General features: G+C 45.6%; 1 long non-coding RNA gene across 1 annotated transcript in view; it reads left to right on the forward strand.

The window, feature by feature from the left end:
- Positions 1–17657, forward strand: part of LOC144785193 (uncharacterized) — a 60508-nt gene extending 42851 nt beyond the window's left edge. The window contains exon 3 of the long non-coding RNA XR_013601806.1: positions 16522–17657. This is a non-coding gene — a long non-coding RNA (uncharacterized LOC144785193). The remainder of the gene's footprint in view (positions 1–16521) is intronic.
- The last annotated feature ends 209 nt before the right edge of the window (positions 17658–17866 follow it).

Genomic DNA, 17866 nt, shown 5'->3' on the forward strand with positions numbered 1-17866 from the left:
AAAGGCGATCAAGGAAGCCCGAATTGGAAGTCAAGAAAACGTTGATGTTTCATCTGATGATGACGAGGAGGAAGAAGACGTGTCAAACACTTCACTTACACCCAGTACCCCTGTCAGCAGCACACCCCATGAGAGGCACACTAAGAGTGTTGGAGCGAGTGAGACACCAACGCGCAAAAGTTCACCAGCGAGCATAATTGCGTCAACGAAGTCGTTATCATCCCGTAAATGCTTGGTCCAGGACAACATTAGAACCATGTTTTCTTCAGACGCGCCATATGAACGCAACCACCCACTGACGCGTCTGTATAACACTAAGCTGGCTAAAATGCTAGCTGTGGACCTTCTCCCTTTTTCTTTTGTAGAAGCGGTAGGTTTTCTAGAATTAGTGGCAACGCTCTGCCCTAAATGGAAGGTTCCTAGCCGGTTCTATTTTGCCAGAGTTGCGGTTCCAGCACTACATGAAGATGTGCTGGAGGCGATTGGGGCAGCTTTGCAGAAGAGTGCTGTTCACACTATACATCTGACAACAGACATGAGGACCAGTGGCGCAGGCGCTGATTACATGTGCATCACTGCACACTGGGTCTCTTTTTCAGGTGTTAAAGCAAAGCTAAACGCAGGTGTTGACCCGGACCAAGTTTTTAAAGCTGCTCGGAAACATGCAACACTAGCCATGTTTGGCTTGGAGAAAAGTCACACAGCAGAAAACATTTTGGACGAGTTTAACAAAAAGGTCTTTCACTGGCTGTCCCCAAAAAAACGCCAGATTGGTTATGTTTCCACGGATAATGGCGCCAATGTAGTTAAGGCCATGGCGATGGGTGCATATTTCAGAGTGCCGTGTTTGGCGCACTGTATCAACCTGGTAGTTCAAAAATTCTTGAGTGATAGAGACAGTACAGCGTTCGAGGTAATGGCCACCTGCCGCAATTTCAGCCATTCTTTTAAGGCCCGGAAGCATCTGAGGAGGCTGCTACTTGAACGTCGAATGCCAGTGAAAGCACTCATCCAGGAGGTGGCAACACGTTGGAACTCAACCTTCTACATGCTTGAGCGTCTGTATGAGCAGTATACGGTACTCGATCACTATTTCTTAACAGAGGGTACAGCTCAGAAGGACCTGCGGATGGGTGCGGCGCAATGGGACATAGTTAAAAGCCTGACAGACATGCTTCGTCCTTTTGAGTTCTTCACGCGTGCAGTCAGCCAGGAGGACTGTAATTTGGGACAAGCTATCCCATTGTTGTGCATGCTGGAGCACCAACTGAAGGCGGTGTCTTCTGAGTTAGAAAAAGATGGAAAAAAATACCCTTTTATTTTGTCGGAGAAATTATTAGACCGCCTACGTGGTGATGAACGTCTAAAAAAGATCAACTCAGAACAGCATTACATTTGTGCTACTATTCTGGATCCACGCTACAAAAAGGCGCTGGCAGGCCAAGCATTCTTTCCTTTTGCTGATGAAGATGTTAAACAGTACAAACGTTGGCTAGCCTGGTCAGCCAAGAGGTTTGAAAAAGAACGGCAGGATATTGAAGGAGAAGGCAGTACATCAGCATCAGCATCAGCAGGCCATCCCCAGTCAAAAGAATCCACTTCTGCACCTGTGGCTGTGGCACAAGTGACCTCTCAGCCGTTAAAGACACCGGCAACCGGATCATCTGCACCACACACAACAGTAACAGTGGCTGCTGTAGAGGATTGGCTAACTTTGCTTGGGTATCCGACCTCTCAACCTCCCTCCTGGCCTCCTCTCCCCCGCTTTCGGGACTGGATTCCGCAGCCCAAGCCAAAGCCATTGATTCATGGCTCTTGGAAGGAAGCGACTGTTTGGCCCCTCTCCGGCGCACCTCGATTAGACGCCCTAAAGACGCCAATCGGTGGTTTAACAACGAGCTGAAAGAACTGAAGCTCACGGTTCGAAGGGCAGAACGCAAATGGAGACGGGATTACTCTTCCAACTCCAGGACCTGTTACGTCCTTCTCCTAGGGACCTACAAGGAAAACATCATTGAGGCCAAGAAAGCCTATTTCTCGGCCAAAATTTTGGCGGCCGAGAATCAACCGAAGGAGATCTTTGCCATCACCCACGATCTGGCCTTCTCCGATAGGACTTCACTCAAGCCCCCTCCTTCCCAGAACCTTTGTGATTCACTGAATCTTTATTTTGTCGACAAAATCTCGACAATCAAATCCAACATTCCCCCCCTTCCCCTTTTTTTGTTGATCCCCTGCCTCCCCCCGCTCAAGCCTCGTTTAATTCCTTTCCTCCTCTCTCGGAAGAACTTTTCCTTTCCCTCCTTCCCAAAATTAAATCTGGTTCCCCTTCTGACATATGCCCAGCACACATCCTTCGGCAGGTCTATACCGTCTGTTCCCTGCCCCCTCTGGGTTTTCTTAATGACTCACTGGCTCGAGGGGTTGTCACTCCATCGCTAAAAGCCGCCTCAATCGTCCCCATTCTGAAAAAGCCAGGAGCCGACCCCGCTGTGATGGCCAACTATCGCCCCATCTCCCTTCTCCCCTTTCTGGCGAAGGTGCTTGAGCGATATGTGACATCTGCGCTCAGCTCCTTCGCCGAGGAGAATGGGAGGTTGGCTCCATGTCAGGCTGGGTTTCGGCCCAAGCACTCGACGGAGTCAGTGGTGGTGTCAGTATTAGACACCCTCAGAGAGGGTATGGACATGGGCAGATCTCAGGCGCTGGTCCTCCTTGACTTGTCCGCCGCTTTTGACACGGTGGACCATTCCATCTTGCTTTCCCGTGTCAAGGCGGCGGGCATAGGAGGCTCAGCCCTTATCTGGCTTTCTTCCTTTTTGAGGGACCGGACCCAGGCGGTCCATCTCGGGGAGTTTTCAGCTACCCCCTGTCAGGTCCAGTGCGGTGTCCCTCAGGGTTCATCCCTCTCTCCTTTACTGTTTAATCTTTATATCGCTCCTCTCATCTTTGCTCTCCAGCAGCTGGAGGTCACGGTATATAACTATGCCGATGACCTCCAGCTCATCTTCAATCTGTCCTCTACCTCTGATTCTATCTCTAATTTCCAATCTATCTTATCTTTCATCAGGGACTGGATGAATTTCAACCACCTGAAACTCAATCCCGATAAAACGGAACTTGTGGTGACAGGTGGTTGCTCCAGTCCCTGGAACGCTCTCTTTTGGCCCCCCTCCTTTGGTTCTCCTCCCACCCCTGCTTCCTCTGTTAAGACTCTTGGCATCAAGCTTAATGATAAACTCACCTTGCACTCCCAGATTGGTTCGGTGGTTTCTTCCTGTTTTCTTACTCTCCGTACTATCCGCTCCATTTCTCGCTTCTTTTCCTTCTCTGCACTCAAACTAATTATGTCCGCACTGGTCCTGTCCCGCCTGGACTACGGGAACATTTTGTTCAATGGCATCCCTCAGTACAGCCTGCGTAAACTGCAACTGGTGCAGAACCAGGCTGCCCGCCTGGCCTTTGGTCTTCCCAAATTCCACCATACCTCCCCCCTCCTGAAAACCCTCCACTGGCTCCCTGTGCGGGAACGCGCCTTGTTTAAATTAGGCTGCATGGCGTTCCAGGCCAGGACTGGCCTGGCCCCCCTTTTCATATCCTCTGCCATCAAGGCCTATGTCCCTGGCAGAGACCTCCGCTCCTCGGCACAACTTCTTTTAGCAGTACCCCGCTACCGAAAAAAAAAACAGGGTGGCTCCAAATTTTCCACTCTCGCCCCAATTTTCTGGAATTCTCTACCCTTCCATCTTAGGTCCCTCACCCAGTATTCCAGTTTTCGCAAAGCTCTGAAGACCTTTTTATTTTCTCAGGCTCTCCTTTCGTAAGTCCTGCCTGCCTTCTCAGCTAACGTTCTAGCGACTGTTCTTGCTCAGCGGGTTGCCTGCTATCTTAGCGCCAAGAAACCGCCCAGGTGTACGTTGCGCTGTATAAATATTTTAAACTTAAACTTATGGTTCTCGAAAAAATGTCACAGGCACAGCAAAAAGTAAGCAAAGTGGAGGAACCGTTGAGGACCTTGAGTCGATGGTGCAGGACTATCTGAATGACTCAACAGAGGTCTTTCTTAATGATGAGCCATTGCAGTATTGGCATGGGAAAAAACAATTGTGGCCACAGCTCTCCAACCTGGCTATAAACTATTTGTCTTGCCCACTCGCAAGTGTGTCTTCTGAACGTGTTTTCAGTGCTGCTGGTGGCATTGTAACTCCCAAACGGAGCCGCCTCTCGCCCAAAAATGTGGAGCGGCTGACAATGATCAAGATGAATCAGCACCTCATACCACCAGATTACAAAGTACGAGAAAGCACGCCGCATGAAGACGAGGAGGATGGCAACGTAGATGAGGGGATTTGTTCTCTGTTCGGTGACACTGACCTCATCCTGCCTGAATTCGCAGAGTATGATGACGAAATCTTCTTCTTATTCCCTGACACCGAGCCCTGAAAATGAGACAATGAATCAATAACTTTCTTTTTCGTCCTTATTCACTTTTATTCCTGTGTGTCTGTCTTTCTTTGTTTTCCACAGTTAATTTAATTCAAACTTTAATCACCTAATCCCAAAAACAAGCCCATCAGCAGAACTGTCTTCACTTGTTTGCTTATTGATTTGAAGGTGCCGCAGTCTACATTCCTCAGGTTCACAAGTTCAGAAGAACATGCTCCTCTATCCTCCTCCTCCTATTTCCCTCAAAGCAGAGGGCTGGATTACGCCCAATGAAGAAAGACTCAGCACTTGTGGGGGTGTTCTACTTCTTTGCGGGTGAGTTGACGGCTCTGGGCCCATTGCTGTGAAGCTCTAATAACGGATAAAAGTGTTTAGGACCAAATATGAGGCTGAAATTTCTTGCCGTTTTTGCTGACTTGCTTGCTTTTGAGGTGCTCTTTGGCGGGGTTCCGGGTGTTTGTGGGTGAGTTTTGGGGTCTGGGAGCACTGCTGCGACAGTCTAATCTTGATTGCATTTCCTTTTCAGGAAATCCGTGGTGGAAAACAGGAGTTATGATGATGATGACCTAGCTGCACAGCGCGTTTGGACCGAAGGCCGAGAGATATTTTAAGTATGAGATTTTGCTTTTTGGCTGTTTGGGGGTGTTGTCGCGTGCTTTTTTGCGGGTGGGTTGGCGGGTCTTGGGGCATTCCTGGGAAGGTCTAATACCGGATAGAAGTGTTTTGGATAAAATCCATAAGGAAAAGCCTTTTTTTTGCTATTTCTTCTGACATCTTGCTCAATGTAGCGTTTTGGGGGGCTTCCTGGTGTTTGTGGGTGGGTTGCGGGGTCTCTGTCGAAGCACTGCTGCGACAGTCTAATCTTGATTGCATTTGCTTTTCAGGAAATCCGTGGTGGAAAACAGGAGTTATGATGATGATGACCTAGCTGCACAGCGCGTTTGGACCGAAGGCCGAGAGATATTGTAAGTATGAGATTTTGCTTTTTGGCTGTTTGGGGGTGTTGTCGCGTGCTTTTTTGCGGGTGGGTTGGTGGGTCTCTTGGGGCATTCCTGTGAAGGTCTAATACCGGATAGAAGTGGTTTGGACAAAATCCATAAGGAAAAGCCTTTTTTTTTGCTATTTCTTCTGACATCTTGCTCAATGTAGCGTTTTGGGGGGCTTCCTGGTGTTTGTGGGTGGGTTGCGGGGTCTCTGTCGAAGCACTGCTGCGACAGTCTAATCTTGATTGCATTTGCTTTTCACGAAATCCGTGGTGGAAAACAGGAGTTATGATGATGATGACCTAGCTGCACAGCGCGTTTGGACCGAAGGCCGAGAGATATTGTAAGTATGAGATTTTGCTTTTTGGCTGTTTGGGGGTGTTGTCGCGTGCTTTTTTGCGGGTGGGTTGGCGGGTCTTGGGGCATTCCTGGGAAGGTCTAATACCGGATAGAAGTGTTTTGGACAAAATCCATAAGGCAAAACCTTTTGGCACTTTTTGTAACTTAGGGTTCGTTAGGGTTAGCCCTAGCAGCAGGATTGCATGTGTTTCGGGGTGTTCTATTGCAACTCAGTTCTGGGGTTTTAGAGCACTCTTGGAGCGATGCTGGCTATGGATACTTTTGCTTGCTTGCAAGTGGTTTGAATACAATCCACGGTGGGTAAGGGTGTATTTGGGCCTACTTTTACTTTTAAAGTACGTTTTGTCACCATTTTTCTGCTAGGCCTCGTTTTTTGAGATCTGATTGGGGGTCTTCTACATTTGCGACTGGCTTTAGTAAGGGTCTTGGTGGGAGCATTGCTGGGAAGGTCAAATTTTGTTCTAAAACACAGTTTACAGTACACCTACCTTGAGGGGAAAGATCCGCTATAATATTTTGGCCATACTTATTTATCCTTAAAAAGGTGACTCTGACAGAGTACGCAATTTCAAAAATATTGTACTGTCTATTAGGGAAATCAAAGTGTGACTTTTTGCACCACACAGCGTACATACCTTATATTTATTTATCAGTGGTATTGTAATAGCACTTCCTGTTTTCCGTTCAATAATTACAGGCCGGGTTTCAGTCAACATCCGCCAGGCAGGCAGTGGACAGGGTGTCTTCTGTCAGTGGTCACCAACATTGATAGACGAAGCGTCAGCTGGAATGGAGGAGTGCCGCTAATAAGAGGAATTGTTTGCTGCATGCAACTTACTTAACAAATTCAACAGGACAACTCCAACAACATACAGAATACAGATACAGTATCCATTGTTTTCTTCTATGAGTGTGACTGCATGTGGTTAGCTTTAGTTTGTACCCAAAGATTTCTTTATCTTCAATTATTGTTTGTCCATGCTGTGCTTTTTTTTTCTTCTCTCAACAAAACCTACCCAAAAAGAAACCCCCATTCCCATCCATTTTCCAAACCCTAACCCTCTTCCCCCGGGCTGAGTGGTTTTGCTTGATGTCTGACTAAATGACATCAATAATTCCACACACTTGCTGGGGAGGATAAGGTCATAGCAACAGGCTGGTGAAGGAATACGAGGATATATTCTAGACTTACTCAGCTTCAGTACTATTTCTTGTAGTAGTAGGAGCCAATGTCAAATAAATTCAACGCAAGTACTAGTTATACTTGCAATACTTTACCATTTGTTAGGCTACATTGTGGCACTGTTCTAGTGTACTGTCACCTGCTATATTCTCGAGCGTACCGTAACCGTTGTAATGCTACAGTAAGGACAAACCAGGTTTCGTTTTCTTTTTTCCCATAGGCATGCAACTGCCACTGTGTCACACCACTAGTACCACCGCAATGAGGAAATTTCATCCGCCCAGGATTGCCAACCTTAATCCCCATTTCACGTGGAGCCAGCCCTGGGCCTAGCCCTAATTTCTAACACAAATTACAGGTAAGATAAGCGTTTGGTGGGAGGTAGTATAATGGAGTATTAGGACTAGACGAGAGATTGACGGTAGTACTACTAAAGTCCTAGGACTCTTCAGGAAAACAAACTTACTGTTACACCCCCACCCACCAGACTGAAAAGCAGTAAAAAACAGGTATGGTCAGATAAAGTTTAAAAAAGTATATTTATGTAGCCCTAACAAAATAATCTCCCTCAAGACCCTCCCTAACCCCAACGATTGTCTTTGAAAAGTCCCAAAAAGCACCCAACTCCCAAATCCCACCCCCCAAAAGTCTCTAAAAAAAGGGCAAGGGACACTCCACTACTGGAGGGTGCTGGTGAATTTTGCGGCCAGGGCATCATACTCCTTGCGGAGGGTGGCATGCTCGAAGCGGAGGCCCTCCACCAAGTTCTTGTACCTATGGACCTCCTGCTCCAGGTAGGACATTCTCACTCCTAGGCGGCGCTGGCGTGCCTTGCAGCTCCTGTGGGGGGCAGCTGGTCTTTTTGCTGCTTGGCGGTGGCGGTTGGCTTTGTTATCCCGGCTCCGTACCGCTGGAGCACTGCGCTGGCTGGCAGCCCGTGGGGTCACGGAGGAGGATGCAGCTGTCCCAGTCGAGGATGTTGTGGTTGCACCGGTCTCCTGCGTGTCCTCCGACTCCTCCAGGGCCACCAGCCGCCGATATTCCGCGACAGTGGCATCCAGCCTCCGTTGCCGGGCCATTCGAGCCTGCTCCCTCCGTGATGTCGATTTGGAAGGAGCAACTATATGAAGAAAGAAAGACATAGTCTGTAACCAATGCTCCTTAACATTAATAACACAAAGTGATTGAGCCGAAAGTTGTGTCACAGTACAAGTAGCAAATTGAAAGCACAGTACATAACTATTGAGGACAGTATCTATCTAACCTCCCACTTCTGCATCCTTGCTCTAACATTAGTGGTAGTTTAATGAACAAATTCTACGACCACTATGGACTTCCATTACAGTCGACTATGACAGTACACCAGTCTTATTCTTCTTCTTCTCTCTTGTTTCGGAAAATTGGTACGTTATCTTATGCAAGCCGGCAGAATGCCAGCGCAGTGAACTTGCACCCGAGAAAAACAGACGCACACCATGATGAGTGAGACAGACTTGCGTTACTGTACCGGTCCAGTACATGCAGGTGGTGAAGCTATTACTTTTCTATTACGGGTGGCACTGAGAATACTCTGTTACAAGGGCTACTGCTTAATTAATTTACCTTTCACCCTACAGTGCAAATGAGTACTAGAAAAGGAAAATGAAGAAGCTAAATAATTAGATTATCTATCACTTCACATGGGATGTATTTGATGACATATGGGATGACTTTAGGTGCTTTGCTTATTATTGAGTGAACAGTGATACACCCACACATGAATGACGTACTACTACTAAACTAAAGTTATTAAGAGAGGTACGGAGTGTCCACCGTAATAACCGGATATATGCTGTGCTTGCAGTTGCAATACAAACTATTGCTACTATTCATGGTAGTATTGGACAAATTTACAATTTCTTTTCCTTGCCTTCCCTACACTGGAACGGACGTGCGGGTGCGGTGTTACATGCTCTTCAAGGTAACACTTAGTTCATCCAGTGACCATCTACTCTTTCTAGATACACATGTGCTATCTAAGAGTCAGATAATACCATGCTCCAGGCATCCATCCATTCAAAGTATATGCACACATACAGTTTGTTTCACCCACCCAAGCTGTTGTCCTTCCACCCATCCTTGCTTCATCATTGACCCAGCCATGCACCATACCATATTCTTTCCTTCCCAGCCACCTCGGGGGCCAAGCAAACACATATCATTCTTCTTTGCCAGCCATCATAAAATTTCTCGTCCTTCCACACTTACTTACACCCTTCTTTCGCTTTTCGAATATATAGCTTACCTGTGCCCGCCACCACCGTGTCAACCCTCACAGGCACATTGGTGTCGTCCGGCACTCGCACCGCCTCCTCCCCAGAAGTGTTGTCCTCCTCATCCACCACCTCCGCGCTGGCCCCGCCACCAGATGCTCTGCCGTATGGGTGGACGCTCTTTTCGGGTGATGGGACCTAGGCTTTGGAATTCTCTTCCGGTTGCCATTCGGGGCATCGAGAACCTGCTTGCCTTTCGCAAAGCTGTAAAAACCTATCTGTTCTCCTGTCCTTGAAGCTTTGCTCTTCTGGTCTGCCACATCCACTCCACTCCATTAGTCATTTAGCGCCGGGACGCCTCTTCGCTGGGGCAGCTGTTGCGCTTCAATAAACTATTAACATAACATAACATAACACCTAAAAAGTACATTTAAGAATGTTAGAATACACCACTCACTACTATATAATATTTGGTCTAGGAGGAATAAAGAAAGTAAAAAAAAAACGAAATACAATGTAATAATTTGTAACTGTATACTCTACAGTAAAAATGTCCCTTTTTCCAGGGAAGGCTGTTGTCTTGCTGCACTTTTTGGCACAACTGATGAATGCTTGCTTTTTATTTTTAACACACAACACTTTTTCTCCTAACAGAAGCTTGACTTCTAAGAACACGATAAGGGTCAAGCTCAAGTTCTAACCAGGTGAGAGCTCAGCTCGACCACAAGAAATGTGTCCAATTAATCGTTAGCACTAAGCACTTTTCCATTTTCAGTTAAACGGTTACTTTTATGACAAAGTTGATTTTAATAAATGTGTTTAGTTTTAATAAAGCTTTTAAACTTAAATAGACTCTGTGGTTTTTGGTCCTCCAGACTAGAGTGGATGAGCTAAAGGTTTTGGAATTTTTGCAAGCATGAGTGCCTCTGACACTTCTTGACTGTGACTCCGTACTCTTGCCCTGCGTAGGATAATCTAATGATCATTGGGGATCAATCATCGGTGACTTAGGGAGCTAAATGACTCTGCCACACTATCTAGTCAGTAAGGAGATTGGGGGTTCTTCAAAGTCTGATATCACTGAGGTATGTGGAAAGAAAGTCTACCTGCGCCTATTATAATTGATAAACAATGCACTATTTAGTGTTCATAGTTCGGTTTGTGCAGATTTGTCCCTGCAACAGTAGTAGAATGGATTGTCCTCCTATCCAAACCAAAAGTAAAGTAGTATCTTATTCTTTCTTGGTGGTCATTCACCTTTTTATTGTTGGCAATTGTCAAAGCATAAACATTTAGAAGACTTGAAAAGACATTATGGACAATCCCAGAGGACTGCACTCAGTGCATAGAGCTATTGCTGACTAGAATGGGAGTCCAATGGAATTGCCAAATGTGCAATCTTAGTTAGCTACACACACAGACTAATAAGAATAATCTAGTAATACCACAGGGAGTCATAGTCGAGGCAGGATAAGAATTTAGATCCAGTCTACAAGAAGATCAAAGACGATTTAGAAAAAATCGAATGAGGAACGCTAGGAAAAAATAGGTACTCTTTATTAAAATTAAAACTTACTGGGGCCAGCAAAGGAGCCCTCGCCTGCCCGATCCTGGCCTGCATCCTCCTGAACAGCACCCTCCTCCTGTGTCCTCTTGCCCTTGGGGGGAGCTGATGTACAACATGAAAGAAAGAAAGACCAGAAAACATGGATGAGATTTGTCAACCAAATCAAACATTTCAAAAGAACTATAACAAAATATTTTTGAGAAATAGCAAATAGATAGGTCAATATATCCCGTGGAATAGTTGTCTTATCTCATGTGGTATACTACGTTATTCGTATTGCCTGATTTGCGGACCGTTGACTTTCAAAGTTCCTATGTAACTCAATAAACAGACTACTAAAAAGGTTTGCCTAGGCCTGGCAGGCAGCAGTCCGCAGCACGCAAAGTGACAGACAAAGTCCATCCTGCTTGCAGATCAGTGAATACTCAAACTATCAATCCACCGACCACCACCACTATTTCTTCTTATAGCCATGTGTCTAAAGGAAGGACTGGACTTCAGTCTGTTGGGGCTGATTTAGAAGTCCCTTGTGGCTCATTTTCCTCCATTGTTGCGTGACTTTTGTGACGCAGCGGCAGAACAAAAGAGTCGCCATGGTGCGACGTATATATTAAAAAAAACGCATATGGGAGATGCATCACGTTGTAAAGCCCTGCGCCATCAGGGGGCGTTCCGGCGCAAGGGAGGGCGTTCCTGCGCAGGAACGAATCCTAAAAGTGGGTGAGGGAAATCTACAAGATGTCAATCAGTCATTTTTAGGACAATGATGCGTGACTCAAACCCTGCGCCTGCTTGAAGCCGACGTACGGCTTGATGCAGCATTGGGGAGATAGGGCACCCCAGAGCATTGCTGGAGCTGCGCCATCGTTGGCACGCAACTCCAGCAATGCGCCGCCTTTACGGCACAGATGCGTAAGGCTTCTGTGACGTTTTGGGCCAATGGGTGGTGGTGGCATGGCGCACAATTACTGCTGCATCCCTGCTACTTTGCAGGGATGCGCCGGTAATTGAAAATATGACCCTTAGTGTCTAGCATTACGCAGTTCTTATCTTTACACTACACTCATACATAATTTCTCAGGCCAATGAAATGAACACAAAATACAAAACAAATAAGCATTGTAGCAAGCAAGGCTACTGAGAAGGAGAGCAGTGCACCTGAAATGCATAGAAGATTTTGAAATATAATTTACCTACAATGTAATCGGCAGCATTATTGCTCTTGGTAAAGAACAAAGATTTGCAAATAACAGAGCCGGATAAAACAGAGTAGTGATGAATAGCTACTACTACTCACCAAGCCCGGGGACCTCTACGCCGAGCGCGTCCAGCAAGTCCCGTTCCCAGTCCATGACATCCGTCCAGCGGTGGGTGGCCTGTTTATAGGTGCGCCGGACCCCAGAGAGCTTAAACATGGCCCGGCACACCTTCTCCCACCGCTTCCGGCGCTCCCGGATGCCATAGCCGGTTGCGATCTTGCCGCCTCCCAGGATGGTCTTGGGGAGGCGGCGCTGGATGTAGAAGATTAGTGCGGCCACCTCCTCCGCGCTAAAGATCTCCCGTGGCACCACTTGCTCCCCCCTCAAACGCCCGCACGGGAGCCGGGCACGGGGTGCGGGACCCCTCCCCTTCTCAGGGTGCTTCCCGGCTCCCTTTACCATGGTCTGGGCAGAAATAAAGTTAAATGATAAAGAAGAAATAGAATAGTGAAGAAGAAAAGAAAAGAGTTTAAAAAAGTAGTTTAAAATTAACTAAAAGTAGCAGAAAACACAAAAATATAGAGCTAGAAAAATAGAGGGATAGATAATAAGTAAAATAGATCAAATAAACTTCAAACAAGCAAAGGATGGCAGAGATTCAGAGAGGATACAGAAAGCATGCCCAGAACCATAGCAATGAATGAGAAACAAGATGGCCGCGCCCATTCACGACCGCGTGGGTAAGTTCGCGCGAGATTTTCCTCGCGATCACGTGCGAAATTGTACTAGCGAGCAGCACACTTTGCGAGATTACACATAGCGGCCGGAAACGGAATTACGTCACGCAAACAAGATGGCCGCGCCCGTGTACGACCGCGTGGGTAAGTTCGCAAACGTATCACTACAAGCGCCTTGCGAACATGCAAAAAATCACGCGAACATACACGCCGCAAACAAAAAATTAATGTATTCGCACGCATTCGCGGCTTCCGAAATCGATCTCGCACGGATTCGCGCCCCGCGAATAGCGCGAAATTGCAGAAAAACGATTTTTGCTAAACTGAAAGCAATCACCAGGTGCAAAAGTTCAAACTTAACATTAGTAACCATTCACTCTAGTGCTTCCTGAGGGGCCCCTCCAGAGTTCAGTTGCCTTTTTGCAACTATTCTATGACCCTGCTATGACCCAAACAGCAGGCTCATAGAATAGCTACAAGTAGACCATAAAGGTCCTGTGAAAAAAAATAGCACTGCAACAGAAAGCAAATTACAGATAAGGAAGGAAGCAGGTGCCAGCCAGACTGAAAGTTTCAAAATTACTGACACATTAATCACCCCCAAATTAATTCATGGCAGTTGAAGAAGGGCAGGTGTGCTTGCTTTCACTGCAACAGAAAGCAAATTACAGATAAGGAAGGAAGCAGGTGCCAGCCAGACTGGAAGTTTCAAAATTACTGACACATTAATCAACACCAAATTAATTCATGGCAGTTGAAGCAGGGCAGGTGTGGTTGCTTTTTTTCACCCCCATAATATACAGTGATAAACAAACCTAATGGGTGGCAGTGAGGATGTACCAGAGGGTGGCATGGGTGTACCAGAGGGTGGCAGTGGTGAAACAGAGGGTGCTGTGAACCTGTGATGATAAACCAGACGTAGAAACAACATAGTCGCGGCCGTTGCGAGCCGAAAAGTAAGTTCGCAATTGCGAAATGGTCCACAAATCCTCGCGAACGCGCGCCAACACAAAAAACGTAAAAATCCGCAAATCCGCGAGAGTTCGCGTATTTTTGCGGATTGCGAATCCGTAAATACGCAAATTCGCGTACGCGAGATCCGCTAGATCCGCCCATGCTTAGTTTATTCCACTGAATAACATTATTAAGGGGTGCAGCGTAGGTACCAGAGAGTAGATAAGAGTATGGTATCAGTTTTATTGTTGCACAGTGTTTCAGGATGAAGATATCAGACAGGCCCAAGGAGAATCTCATGTTTCCACTAACCTGGGAGATAAAGAGATACATTTCACAATTTGAATATAAATTAAAATATTTTTTGCAACAGTATATATATAATTTTTTTAATAAATGAAGTTTACTCACAAATACCTAAGAATAGGTTAGAACAGGGCACTTACAGCTTCAGTAAGGATTCTCTGTTGTATACAACCTCTGTAGCGCACTTAGGGATGTGTTGAGAGATGATGAATGATGCTGTTGGACTGCAGTTTGTTACATATGAAAAGGAAATGGATGGATGTACACATAACTAACAATAAGGTTATAGAACCAGGGAACGAGAGGTTTGGAAAAAATCCCTCACCATAAAGTGATATTTAAAATGAATTTAAAAAAAGAAGGTGGTGAAAACATGCTGTCTCCATAAAGCGATTACCTTATGAACTTGTGGTTCCCTTAGAGCCTGTTGTGCCTGACACCAGTACTATATTATAATTTATACCTGTAGAGGCAGAGTATGTTTCTCTTCTCAGTGGCTTTTAGCATTAAAGTCCATCCACCGAGTGAAAGCCTCTTTGCCATCATACTGGGATACCAAGTCCACTTCATACACTGTGAGTCCAAATGTCAATGCGCAGGCAGTAAAGAGAGACTTGGACCACCTATGCCTGGAAGGTGGTAGCATCGTCTTGCAGTAGGCTGATGACCTCCTTGTGACATCTCCATCACTTGAGGCCTGTGAAAGCTTGTGAAAAAGACACTGTAGCTCTGCTGAACTACCTTCAGACGAGAAGACTCATTGTCAAAATGGCAGTGCTGCCAAAAAGAGGTGACTTACCTGGGTTATGTGGTATCCAAAGGTACACGCCGCATATCACCTGACAGGATAAAAATGTTTTAGGGCATTCAGCTCCTACCCACCAAGAAAGGAATCGTGTCCTTCCTGGGCATAATGAACTTCTGCCATCAATGGGTCCACAAATGCAGATGCTATGACTAATGAACTTGCAAACTGTTTCAAGAAATTGAGAGACATTGTGTACTGTGCCATCATGGGGACTGCCTGACTACAAACTGCCTTTCCATCTCTGTTTCAGAGCAAAATAACATTGCAAATGAAGTGGTGCTGCCAATGGTGTGCTGATACAGCTGGAAAAGAAAGGCCTGTGGGACACAACTATGTGACTTTACTTTCTGCGATGATTAGGGGTCAGCAGCAGTGAGTGTGGAGAGGACGGCTCTCATTGTGTTGGACTATACCTGTATTGTCTAGGTGCCACATTTGGGATGGTTGTTGTTGTCTGGATCAACACAACATTTTTCTGCAACAGGCACCCAGGTTATCATGGCACCATGTTGTCTAATTGTAATGTCATAAAAAGAGGCCCACCTGTTAATTTGGCAAACGTATTACCTGAAATATGTTGTTCTGATGAGATTATTCTCTTAGAAACAAATGAGACCCCTAAGTAAGTTAGGAGTGGTACACTGATGGTTCCTCCAGCAGACTGATAGGCACTGATTACAGAGCAGGGTATGCTATAGCAATAGCTGAAGTGCAGCTCTGCCACTTGAAACATCTACCCAGTAAATAAGCTGTATGCTGTAACAAAAGCATGAATACTAGTCAAGGGTAAAACTGTTAACATTTACACTAACTCACATTATGATTTGTAGTTCTTATTTGTGGCCAGCTGTGGAAATATCACGGATTCATAGGAGAAACAAGGCGCCGTATTAAAAATGGTCCTTTAGTAAGGATCTTATTTACAGCAATACTATTATACACCAGGATAGCGGTAATAAATTGTGAAGCCTACACAGGAGCTAATACTAAGTTAGCCAAAGGTGATGCCATCGCTGACACAGCATTAAATGAAAGCATGTTACAGCCAGTGCAGATGGGACTAATGAATAAAGCATTCTCAAAAAATTCAGCTCATTGAGAGACAATTGTTGCAAGCTAATGTAAAGGAAGCACAATGGTCTGCAACACCAGATGAACATAGAGGGAGGATTGATGATGAAAGTGAGCCGGATAATGAAGAGAGTATGGGCCTACCAGGATGAGATGCCTGTGTCCCCACGCAGTATGTTCCTTTCCCTTACAAGACTGGAGCAGGGACCATCTGATATTGCACAAGGGAGGATGAATGTGCAGATGCATGTTGCTTCCCAGTGAATGAATTTAAATATTTGCTGGTGTGGGTGGATACGTTTTCAAAATGAATGGAGGTGTGTCCAACAGGGAAGAATGATGCAGCAACTGGGGCACAGTACTTCAATAAAGCCATCTCCCCAAGGCTAGGGACTCACCAGGGCATAAATAGCTAAAGACGTTGTTTTGGGGAATAAAGTATAACATGCATACCCCATACCACCCTCCAACTTGAAGTCAGGAGGAGTAAATGAACGGCAAAATAAAAAATAGATTATTATTAAAAGCAACTGATGGAACAGGCCTGAAATGGCCTGGTGCTCTGACTTTAGTACGCTCTGCAATGGGGCAAAGACTTCTAAAGCGATTATGGAGACATGGTCATGGTGAGAAAAATAAAAGCGGTTTCTTTTAGTTCTAGGTGGACTGGATCACAGACGGTGAACCGACGCCATGAATGGATTGAGGGGACAAAATGCAGGGCTGCACCCCAACGCCTGGGAGGACAATACAAGAAATACAAGAAATTGATGAGCATCTGTCACCAGAGGAGCTGCGCAACACAGCAGTCAAGAAGAGGACAGACCAGACCATTTCTACGATCCATGGGGGCCCATCATAAAGTCTCAGAGGGACGCGACATCTACTGATGCTGTTGAGTGAACTACATGACACAGTCTCGAAGAAAGGTGATGGTCTGCACCTGCAGAAAAATAGACTGAAGAGGACAAGGTCCGTGAAACCGCCCCTGAACAAGACGACTGCGGACATGAAGGAGAAGCAGATGACCGCTCACTGCATGCCTTTAAATTACTGACACTTGCTGAGATGCCCGGGAACTGAGTGACTAAGTGACACTGTAGCACTATGCATTGCACAGAGAAAACTATTTGTTGGACACTTAATTAGTATGCTGCCGGTATAACAGCCTGCTGATATAATAAGGATCTCATCAGGATGTATTCTGACAATATATGCATTTTATGCAAACAATGTGTAATGCCATCCAAAGATATGTAACTGTTTCCTTCATATATACATATGTATATTTTGGTTTTACATTAATGTTGGATAGGTCTATCCAAAAGGGAGGATAGTTGCAAAATATATATGTATATCCATTTAAATTCATATGTATGCACTCACACTAACATGAGGCCCAGAGCTCCAAAGGGCTTCCTATCTGACCTTGCCTGGACAAGCTTCCAGCAGCTATTCTGAATCAGCCTTAGAGGTCACTTTCCTTGTCCTGACCTCATCATACATTTCCTTAATCTGGTTGTGCAAGTTGCTTACACAGTGCCGAGCCAGCCTTTCTGGTCTGCCCATATCTGGCAGTTTATAATTTGCATGGTGCAGACATTGCACATCCATGTTAGCCATATTTGGCTTGGTGCCTTATTCTAGTTCCGCTGACATGGCATTTCTAACTGTATATATAGGCTTTCCTGTTTTCAGTTTCTATTTTTGGTAAATTCTGGTGGTGTTTTGACAGTGTTTTCCAGTGATTTCAATACCTGGAAAAAACAGTGCTTTTCATTGATTACTAATTTTCACGCCATAAAAAACTGAAACGGTATTTTTCCGGTGTTTATGAAACGCTTTGCTTTTATTATTGCTGGCTTTCTTCATTGATGCATGGCATATAGACAGTGTACGTACGTGTATATGAAGTCCAAATACATTTTTACAAGTCAAATTTATTGTAGTACACCATACAATATTTCTTCAGTCATTCGCGCGCTCTATCTTTCCTTCCC

Source organism: Lissotriton helveticus, chromosome 10, assembly GCF_964261635.1.
Source record: "Lissotriton helveticus chromosome 10, aLisHel1.1, whole genome shotgun sequence".
NCBI lineage: Eukaryota > Metazoa > Chordata > Amphibia > Caudata > Salamandridae > Lissotriton > Lissotriton helveticus.